Here is a 12,141-nt window from a genome sequence, read left to right on the forward strand (position 1 = left end):
GGAAACTTTGCAGATGAGATTAAGTTAAGGATCTTGATATAGGAAGATTATCTTGGATTTTCCAGGTAGACCCAGTATAATTACAAGGCTCATTATAAGAAGGAGGTAGGAGGGTCAGAAAGCGTGAAGGCAATGTGATAATGAAAGCAAATATTTGAGTGATATACTTTGAACACAGAGAAAGGGGCCATAAGCCAGAAAAAGGCAAGAAAACAGAGCTTCGAGAAGGATCCAACCTGCAGATACCTTGTCCTTATCCCAGTGAAACTGATTCCAGACTTCTGGCCTCCAGAATTATGAGAGAAATAAATTGGTGTTGCTTTAAGCTGCTAAGTTTATGGTAATTTTTACAGCAATAATAAAAAATTAATATATCTTGTTTTTCCTCAAAAAGTGCATTGAAATAAAACTTGTATAGCTTGTAACTTAGTATAAAAATTATTAATAAATTACTTAAAGTAATACAATGATCTGATTTTTAGAAATTAAAATTTGAACATTGACTCAAGTGGCATTGAATGTATAATAACATACGTGGCACATGATAACAGAGGGAGAAACTTCAAAACTTCAAAACTTCACGTAGAATACATACTTTGGAGTGAAAATCATAGTGCTCTATGCATGGCTGTATTGTTTACTAGCTGAATGACATTGCACAAGTTATTTGCCTTCTGTAAGCCTCAATTTTCCCATCTGTAAAATAAAACCATTAGTTACCTCTAATAATGTTACAAGAATTAAATTACAATAGTGACAAATTAAACATAAATAGTCATTTTTATGTGCCAAGGAGTATTCTAAGCCCTTTATCTATGAACTCACTTAATATTAACAAAAACAAAATTATCAAATAGGGACTATTTTTATTCCCATTTTACAGAAAAGGAAACTGAGGTGTTTAGTAACTCTTCCAAGGTCACACAACTAGTAAGTGACAAAGAGAGGATTCTAAACCAAAGTCCGGTGGCATATTCCATGCTATTAACCACTGCATTAAACTTAGGTCAAGTGCCCATATCTGAAATTAAGAGTTTTGTATCTTTTTCACCTGAACCCACTTTAAGGAAAATATTTTCAGAATTATAGAGATCTTTAAATAATCCATGCTAGGTTGATCTCCAAGGTCCGTATAGGCTCAATGAGCCTATAAAAATGGTCACTGTTGGCTCCCAAAGGTATTGGGTAGTCAGAGTTTCTGATCCAAGAAGATAAAACTCCTGTCTCTCCAGATGTTTTCATTAACTGACCATTTCTATCCTTTCCAGGCCACTGAATCTACAGTTAAACTACCCAGAAGAAACATTTTTAATAATCTTAATTTAAAATATCATTGTTCCAAAGGAAAAAAAAAATGATTGTCATTGGAAAAACACTTGGACATGAATTAATCCCAGCTTGTCCTTTCTGGAAATATGTTTATTTTAATACAAGTCAAAGGTTTTACTTCAGTAAAAGATGTAGAAGGAAAAATCCAACCACCCCTAAAAAGGTCTTACTGGGATTTTTAGCAGTTTATTTTTATCTTCAGAGGAACTAAGAGAATATTTCTAAAGAAAACCATAAAATGTTTCCCATTCTACCCAAAGCATTTGCATTTTCAGAGTGGCACTTTAGTTAGCCCATGGTGTTCGTATTAATATTCAGTGCTGTGAGCAAGCATGTCAGTGTATATTAACACCTGATCTATAAAGGGAACACTGAGGCCTTACTCAAGGTCTTAGTCACTGTACCTTGGGAATGCTGTTGTGTTTCTTCTGTTGGCTTCAATGCGGAAGGATGCACATGCTTTGATTCTTAATGAAACATGCATACGATTGAATTCGTCACCAAGAGCCCTGAAGCTTCAACAACTTTTCCCAAGCTCAGAAGGATTTTCTAGGCATTTTCTGTTTTTCAAATACTATTGGTCTGTGCTGTATGAAACACCACTTCCCACACAGAATGTTGGAAAGAGAATTATAATGTGAAGGAGAGGGGTCTTTCCTAAAAAGGTTTTGTGTGTTTAGCACCCTTATCAAGACCTCCAAACCTGATATTCCCTACGGTTCAGGTTTCACAAATCAGAACTTAAAACTTCAGTCCAGCTTATTTGTCTCTCTCACTGTGTAGACTGTATGTTATTAATGGTAAAGACTATATACCATGTTCATCTTTGTAACCCAAGCACTAAGAACTGAAGATTCCCCTATAAAAGTCATTCAAGAGCATGAAGTAAAAAGAAGAAGGAAGCCAGGAATCAAAGAAATCTCCTTCCTTAGGTATCTGCTGTCTATTAGGTATTGATTTATATAGTCCCTGCCTAAATAAATATTCAGACCTTTCCAGTCTAAAATGTATTCATAAGCTTTCTTCAACACTGACAACTTTTTGGTTGACTTAGTTCCATTTCTTTTTCCTTCCACTATCAAATTCCTGAAAAAAAGTAGTCCCTATTCTATGTTTTCTTCGAAACGTGTTCACTTCTTAGCTCCTGCCAGCTGTTCCTCCTCTCAATTTTCTACACAATTATTCTGCTCAAGTTTACCAAGGACCTCCTGGTTATCATTTTTATCTCTACTCCTTAATCATCACCTCCTAGCATTTTACACTGCTGCCCTCACGTTGCTCTTGGAACTATTTCCTGTTGGTGCTTCACCTTTGCTCTCTCAGGCCCCCTCCTCAACTTTCATAAAAGAGCATGATATCATTAAGGCTCTTACTTCAGTCGTTTATTCTTACTCTGGAATCTCTCCCTCAGCAATCTCATTTATTGTTGTCTATCTCCTAACTTTTTCTACTGAGTTTCAATACCGTATGGTGGCAGAGGTCATCAACTGGCTACTTCTTCTTTGCGTTTCCCATTTATAGAGGCTGAAACATTAAAATATTCATGTTACATAGTCCCAGTGCTGGTTTTATAAGTGACAATCTTTGCTGACACACCTTTTCAGCATTTTCTTTCATCCTTCTCCCTTTCTGCTCTACATATAAATCTGATGGCTGAAGACACAGTGGTCATTTTGTGGCCCTGGAGACAAAGGCTAGGAATGATGGAAGAGGCAGATATATAGTACCTGTGTCCCACTGTAAAAGGTGAGGATCATTCACCTTTTAAGCCAAATTCATGTATTTCAAAGCCTTTCAATCCATAAGGCTAAAGCAAAGGCTTGAACAACAAAATCAGATTAACACTGAAGCACTGACACCTAGCACAAAGAATTTTTCACACAAAGAACACAAAACTCAAAGATCTTTCTGTTTTGGATTGGTTACCCAAGCTGGGGATTGTCTACTGCAAACAAGACCCATGTCATTAGTCTAGTACCCATACAGACTAAGTGAACGTTACATATAAAGCATTGCATGTTATATCTACAGATTACAGCCATACCCAAGCTTGTCTTCTTCACTTTTTAAAAAATTCCTTCACTGATCATACTTCTCTTCTTGCAAGTTTGTGCCATTCATGACAATGAATGCTACAGATTATTTGTATGTCTCTGATTTATTAGTCTAGAAATTCCTTCAACAAACATTGAGCACACGCTATTAGAGTATATGCTATGTAGTGAGGATACAGAGGTGAGTAAAGCATGGTCTCCTCAGCCACAGCGGGCAACTCCCTTTAGCTTATGTAACATATTGATAAAGCGGTGAAGGAGTATTATTGACTGAAAGTGGATGTGCTTGTGGAAGTTCCAGGCTTAGTCGATGACCATGAACAACACAGTACTGCTAAGGGACCTTCATATTTCCCCAGTGACATTGATTCAGCCCAGATAAGTTTAAACTTACTATTTCTGTTTAGTTATTTTATGAGAACATCAAGTTCACATGCCAATAAAAAAATATAGGTGGGTTGGGAACAGATTTGGGTCAGTAGAGAAAAAGCAATTGTTATTTATGAAGTTTGATCTATCTACCCATTTACCTATCATCTATGCATTCTATAACTTCTTGGGGTCAGTGTCTTCTTTTACTTCGCTCTGAATATAAAGAATTTCAAAACTTCCCACTACTATTCTTTTCATTTTCTTCATCTCTGTATGAAACAGATTTGCTGTCTCCAATGGGTTATTAGACCTTATAGACAAGCTCACTCAAAAATGTTATCAAGAGAGAGGAACTTGACTATACCATGAACTCGATATGTTTCCTCAACCTGTTAATATAGTGGCTCATACTCTAGAGGGCAAATGGCCAGATTGATATTCTATCTTCCTTGTGTAGTTGTCTATGTATGGATTTATATGTCTTTAAGTATTAGATCTTGAATCAGAACAAAAACGAGTATTGCATAGTAATTAACAATTGCAAGGACTCCCCTGGTGGCTCAGTGGTTAAAAATCCATCTGCCAGTGCAGGAGACATGGGTTCAGTCCCTGGTTTGGGAAGATTCCACATGCCGCGGAGCAACTAAGCCCATGTGCCACAACTACTGAGCCTGCACTCTAGAGCCTGCGAGCCACAACTGCGGAGTCCAAGCGCTGCAATTACTGAAGCCCATGCACCTAGAGCCCGTGCTTTGCAACAAGAGAAGCCACTGCAGTGAAAAGCCCGTACATCACAACAAAGAGTCGCCCCCACTCAGGGCAACTAGGGAAAGCCCGCACACAGCAACGAAGACCCAACACAGCCCAAAACAAACAAACAAACAAACAAACAAACAAAAACAAACAAAAAATTGCAGGCGAAACTTTATTTTTCATGATGGAGATGACAATGATGGTCATCCCTAAAACAAAAGCCTTATGATTTGTGATTATATAACCATCTCATTGGTTCACCTCTTCCATAAAGCTTACCCAATGATGTCGGTTCCAAGTATTATTTCTCTTTTTTGACTTCACAGCATACATTGTTTGTAACTCGTCCTTGACCACCACAGTTATTAGCACTTCTCTTCAAACCAATTAATATATATTCACTGTCAGTTTTAAGCAAGGGGGTTTGCTAGGCATTGTGGGGAATGTGGGTTAACCAATTAAGGAGTAAAGTGACACATTCATAAAAGATTAACATAAAAATGGATTATGACATAAGCTATAGAATATACAAAATGGTCACTTGTCTTTATAGAGAAAGACACTGTGGAGTCAAAATGTACACTTACAGAACATATTCATCGTAGATATAAGATCTCATTTCCTGAGAGCTTTACTCCTAGCCTATTTAGCCTTATGTTAAAAACAGTCACAAGTAACTGGTTCATGTGAACTTTGGACTGGCCAAAACTCATGATATCTAATAATACTCAAAAGCTGTCTCTTTCTAAGGGTTTCTGCTTCAACAAACAGCCAAGTTGGCACCAAATATTGACTGGCCTTATAAGCAGCCAATTCATAGGCTGGCCAGGGACTTCTAAAATGGTTGGGAAGTAAAGTGCCACTTAAGTCCTAGCAACTAAGTGAACTAACTGGAACTTTTATAAGTGGTTGATGGAAATACTAAGACAAATAAAAGGACAGAGTAAGTGATGGGTCACATTGGCCAAGTTCTTTGCAGGAATCCTGTGGAAAAGAAAGTGATGAGATAGCTTAGCCCCCAGAACTGTTTTATATCCTAAATGACTTTCTAGTTCCCAAGCCACTTTCTAGTCTTTTATTACACAATTGTTGGTAGACTCCCTTAGGCATGATCATCTGGGAGACATTTCTGACTTTGCTATTTCCACATGCACATAATGAAAAATTCTCTAGAATTTAGGTATAACAAGTGTTTCAGTTCCTTGCACTAAAGGAATCCAACAGAAATATACGAATACACACACACACAGATATACTCACACATTTATATATACATACCCACTCCCACACCATACCTTCTTTCCTAGTCCAAAGAACAAGTAGAAAACAGTCAAGTAGCACATCAGGAGGCAGAGAAAGAGCAACAACAAAAAGAGACACAACCACTAAAAAACTGTCATTAGGAGTTACTGAAAGTAAAGGACATACCTTTCCCTGTTTTATAACAGTTGACATTTACAACCAAAGTTTCAAATCACCAAAGAAAATGTAACTTATGGTCATTGACATGGTTACAAGGTAAGGGAGAGGTAAGTGTATAACACTTCAGCTAGAATGCCACCAAACTATTATAAAGTTAAGAACACTTCAGTACTTAAAATAGTAAAAATCACTTATAATTTTTAGGAGATTATTTTCCAAATTTTCCACAAAAATGATTTTGAGTTCTCTGGGCATGAACTAATATATATTTACATCATTCCTCTTTAGGAGAAAGCATAGAAATGTTTATTTTTAAATATTCTCGTACAGAGATATAAAAACATAAAACATCTATTTTATATTATTTTAACACACAACTCTGAAATAAACTCCAGCTCAAATATAACAGAGAATACTTTTTAATCATTAGATTAAGCCTGCTCATTGTCAGTGACATGAGGATGAGATTGGAAATAGAACATCATTGTCAATAATTTAGATGAGGGATAATAATTTGCATTTGTAGTGCAGAGCACATTTCATTCACGAGCGGGATGAGTAACTAGATTTGTTTTCCTTCCTCATAAATTACTAGAATTCAAGTGGCATAGTAATTACGAGTGGACTGATTGATTTCCATGTTTGCAGTCTGGATTTTCAGAGCTACTTACAGCATTTAATCTAGCATTTATGTGAGCTCCCCAATTTGGGTTTCAGTGATACTTTCCATCTTTTGAAAAAATCCAACTTTAAGCCAGCTGTACAATAAAATATTTAGTCCCAAGTATCAACTGCATACTTTGTTTATATAGTTTAGGCTGGGCTTTTTAAGAGCCTGAATGTTTAGATAATGTCATTTATGAGATAAATGTCTCTCTACCTCCTTAGCACAGCAAGGAATGAGTGAAATTAGAATATTAAAAGAGACAAAAATTGGGTCAGCGATGTATAGATAACCTCTTTTGTAATCCAAAAACATTTTCCAAAAGCAATCAGAACATCTTTAACTTTTGAACTGAAATCAAATGGCTTGGTTTTCCAAGGTGAGTGTTTGAGATATTTTTAAACCTCTGCCATAGTTTTTCCCTGTATATTTTACCAAAATTTTACTTTGTATGCCCAAAATTGCAAAAGCTTTTGTATTTGGGTTCCTTGGGGTCAGTCAGATGGCATTACAAACCATATCTGCGAAAGTGGCATAAATTGAGGTTCACCCTCAAAAGGACATAATCATCTCTTGATGCTCTTGTTTCTCAAATTATTTCTTAGCTTCTCTGAAAAATAAAGAGCAGCTACATGAAGGTTTGTTTTATTTTCCACTTTAGTTGCCAGTGGACATCTTTCATTATTATGTTACTTACACATATGATATATCACATAGCATGATTTAAAAATATATTAATATAGAAGCTATTATTTTACTAAAATAGGGCTTTGTGACATGGGCATGTCTCATAATTATCTTTCCTCTGTCTAAATGTATTATACATAATTGACCCCTTTTATAAGAACACTACTTTCCTCTTTGAAGTCCGAGACAGTAATTTTCAAATCGCTCTGAGATCTGCACATCTTAGTTAACTGCTGATACCACTTAAAATCATGATTGGGATAAATCTAAGGATGAAGACCTAAACCTGAATAAGAGAAAATCATTACAAGAGAACCTATTCTCTTAAAGTCACTGAAAAAAGTTACAAATGCTACATTTTCCTATTTTTTTAATGTTTGGTGAGAAAAGAGAAATACATGAGTCCAAGAGGAAAATCTTTTGAAAATAAAATTCGTGGCAAAGGAAAATAATTTGAATTAAGTAGGATTAACATTATCAAAAGGTGATGTTTAAATGTTAGCTTTTAAAGTGTTATATAAAGATCATGCTGTATTGTCCCTAAGAAGTCATCCAAAACAAAAACAATAAGAAAAAGTAGAGTTGCAATTTCATCTTTAATGAAACTAAAACAAATGGATAATTCTCAATATATGAAAAGGGTTGCAAATGCAGTGAAGATCAAACAGGTAAGAAAACTGTACCTGCAGCTGCAGATTTCAGAAACACAAAAGCATGAGAATAGAATTCTCCAAAACTGATGACACACCATGAGGGGACAAAACTAATGCCTCCTTGTTTCCTACAATAGGAATGAAATTTACCAGTCAGTAGTGGAATCCTCCAAGCCTCAACTTGAAATCAACCTGAAGCATAGGGAGATGGGCTGAAAGAAAACTCAAAACTACTCCCACTATTTGCCCAAAACAGTGTCCACAGAGTGGAGGATAGATACTCTGAACTGATATCTTTGGACTGAGAGAAAATAATGGCTTAAAGAACTCACTAACAGTCAATGTTCTGTCTTGGCGAAGTTAAGTTTAAAAACTTCCTAGCATAGAATAGTCCTGGCTCTGAAATAACACAGAAGCTAGCCCTATGCTGCCTATAAGAGAGACACCTAAAACAGAGAAACTCAGAATGACTGAAAATAAAAAGCATATCTGGAAAATATAAGCAACAAAAAAAAGCATGGGTTACCCTCAATATCAGTCAAATTTGAGTTCAAAGTAAACAGTAATAAGCAAGTCAAAGAAAGTTTCTGTAAAATGATAAAGTACAATCTCCAGTAAGTACTTTGAAATATTTATTAACCAAATAGCATACAATCCAAATACACAAAATAAAACTTAAGAAATCTAAGGAAAATTGTCAAAAGTACATTAGAAGAAGGAATATTTAATTTACTTCACTTTGTTTGAGATAAATCAATGAGGTAAAATATAAGTTAAAAAGCAGATTATTAAAAGCAAACGTCACACGCAGATATGAAACATGTATGTGATCTTAAAATAAAGTCTTCATTCTTAAGTGCTCATGGAATATTCAAACCCACACACCTAAATTTTGCCTATATATTAGTAATAAAAAAAAACTTTAAAGAATTTTTTGAAATAGTAGTAAAATGTTTATGCTAAGCAAAGTAAGTAGACAAAGGCAAATATTGTGTGATTTCATTTATACTGGAATCTTGAAACAAAATATGTGGAATCTTTGAAAACAAAATAAACAAACAAACAACAAAACAGAAACAGACTCCTAATGTGGAGAACAAATGAGTGGTTGCCAGAGGGGAAGTGGGTGGGGGCATGGGCAAAATAGATGAAGGGGATTAAGAGGTACAAACTTTCAGGCATAAAATAAATGCCATGAGGGTGTCGTGTAAAGCATAGGAAATACAGTCAATAATATTGTAATAATTGCAAGGTGACAGATGGTAACTAGACTTACTGTCATGATCATTTTGTAATACATAAAAATATCAAATTAATAAGTTGTACACCTGAAACTAATGAAATATAAGTCAATTATACTTCAATAAAAATAAATTTTAAAAGAACCACATCAACCATGAAATTACAAACCAAATAATAATATACTATCTTAACATTTTATTACCATTCCTTAAACAACTCTTTGGTCAAAGAGAAGATAAAATTATGACCTATTGCAAAATAATTGTAATGAAATAATAAATATCAAATGATATGGGTTATAGCTAAAGAAGCGTTAGAAGAAAAGTCATAGCCTTAAAACTTGTATTTATAAATAGTATAGGATAAAAATAAATAAAATAATCATCCAACAGAATGTTTCAATTAAAGAAACACAATAAAATGAAGAAAACAAGGTGACAGCATTAACAGCAATAATTAATAAGTGAAGAATAGAAAGTATAACAAATCTAATAATTTTTCTTAAAAATACTTTGCCTAACCTAATCAAAAATTGAGCACACACAAATATAAAAAATAAGTACGGGGAGAAAACCACAAATGAAGAAGAAATTAAAAGGTTAATAAAGGGACTAATTTATAAACTACATATGCATAAGCTCTAAAATAGATAATTTTTTAGGAAAAACTAATTACCAAAACTGACTTTATACTTTATTTCATGGGAAAATATAACTGTCAAAGAGCAGCCTCACCTCCAACACATCCCCTTACACCAGGGCTAAACAGTTGCAAGGAAGATTTCTACCAATTATGTAAAGAACAATTAATTCCAAAGCCATTTCCAGAACACAGAAAAAGAAGTGACACATTTTCAAGTTTGTTTTTATAAAACTAACATAACATTAATATCAGGACCACACACACACACACACACACACACACATAAACTACAAGGAAATTTCATCTGTGAATATCAATATAAAAGTCAAATAAAATACTGACAAACAGAATTCAACAGAACATTTAGAACTTAATATGGTGTCACTTTGGCACCTCATCTACTAAAATGGGAACCATACAGAGAAGATTAGCATGGCTGCTGCACAAGAATGACATAGAAATTCATGAAGCATTCCATATTTTTCTCTTACAAGAGAATCTCATAAGTCTATCAGCAGATCCCTCAACAGAAACATTGCAGGGGAAAATGTGGTGATACATTCAAAGTGCTGAAAGAAAATGACTGCCAACTAAGAATACTTTACCAGAAAAGTTGTTTTTCAGAAATAAAGGACAGATAAAGACCTTCTCAGATGAACAAAAGCTGAGGGAATTCAACATGACCTGCCTTACAAGAAATGCTTAAGGAGTTATTCAAGCTGGAATGAAAGGACACTAATTAATAACGTGAAAACGTATGAAAATTCAAAACACATTGTTAAAGGTAAGTATACAGTCAACTTAAGAATATTCTAGGGACTTTCCTGGCAGTCCAGTGGTTAAGACTCTGTGCTTTCACCACAGGGCAAGCAGGTTCAATCCCTGGTTGGGGAACTAAAATCCCACATGTCCCGTGATATGGCCCAAAAATTTCAAAAAAAAAAAAAAAAGGAAAGAAAGAAAAGAAAAAATAGAAGAAGGAACTGTCCTTTGTAGAGGCAGAGGGTGGGGGGACCTAAACAAAACACCATTGGTATTTAAAAATAAAAGAATTTCTAATACTCTAACATGGTGGAATATTAATCACTTAACTCTAGCATAAAGGTTAAAGGATAGAGTATTAAAAATAACTATAGCTACAAAAATTTGTCAATGCATATATAATACAAAAAGATGTAAACTGTAACATCAAATACACAAAAAGGGGAGAGGGAAAAGAGTAGAGTTTTTGTATGCAATCGATGTTTTTATTAGCTTAAAATAGACTCATAAGATTTTTTATGTAAGGTAAACCATAAAGCAAAAACCTACAGTAGCTACACACAAGCTAAAGAGAAAAATCAAAGCATACCAGTAAGGGAAATCATCAGTTCACAAAGGAAGACAGCAAGGGAGGAAAAATGGGACAAAGGAATTACAAAACAGCCAGAGAACAATTACTAAAACGGCATTAGTAAGTCCTTACCTATCAATAATTACTTTAAACGTAATTGGATTAAACTTTCAATCAAAAGGCATAGCGTGCAAAAACAGAAATATAGATCAATGGAAGAGAATAGAGAGCCCAGAGATAAACCAACACACATATGGGCACCTTATCTTTGACAAAGAAGGCAAGAATATACAATGGAGAAAAGATAGCCTCTTCAATAAGTGGTGCTGGGAAAATTGGACAGCTACATGTAAAAGAATGAAATTAGAACACTTCCTAACACCATACACAAAAATAAACTCAAAATGAATTAAAGACCTACATGTAAGGCCAGATACTCTAAAACTCCTAGAGGAAAACATAGGCAGAACACTCTATGACATACATCAAAGCAAGATCCTTTTTGACCCACCTCCTAGAATGGAAATAAAATAAAAAATAAACAAATGGGACCTAATGAAGCTTAAAAGCTTTGGCACAGCAAAAGAAACCATAAACAAGACAAGAAGACAACCCTCAGAATGGGAGAAAATATTTGCCAATGAAGCAACAGACAAAGGATTAATCTCCAAAATATACAAGCAGCACATGTAGCTTAATACCAAAAAAGCAAATAATCCAATCCACAAATGGGCAGAAGACCTAAATAGACATTTCTCCAAAGAAGACATGCAGAGGGATAACAAACACATGAAAAGATGCTCAACATCACTAATCATTAGAGAAATGCAAGTCAAAGCCACAATGAGGTATCACCTCACACCAGTCAGAAGGGCCACCATCAAAACATCTAGAAACAATAAATGTTGGAGAAGGTGTGGAGAAAAGAGAAGCCTCCTGCATTGTCAGTGGGAATGTAAATTGGTACAGCCACTATGGAGAACAGTATGG

At 34.8% G+C, this 12,141-nt stretch overlaps 1 non-coding gene across 1 annotated transcript; it reads left to right on the forward strand.

Moving 5' to 3' along the window:
• Positions 1 to 10,195: 10,195 nt before the first annotated feature.
• Positions 10,196 to 10,302, forward strand: LOC130829515 (U6 spliceosomal RNA). The gene has a single exon (XR_009047548.1). It is a non-coding gene; the product is annotated as a U6 spliceosomal RNA (small nuclear RNA).
• The last annotated feature ends 1,839 nt before the right edge of the window (positions 10,303 to 12,141 follow it).

This window comes from Hippopotamus amphibius, chromosome 9, assembly GCF_030028045.1.
Source record: "Hippopotamus amphibius kiboko isolate mHipAmp2 chromosome 9, mHipAmp2.hap2, whole genome shotgun sequence".
Taxonomy (NCBI): Eukaryota; Metazoa; Chordata; class Mammalia; order Artiodactyla; family Hippopotamidae; genus Hippopotamus; species Hippopotamus amphibius.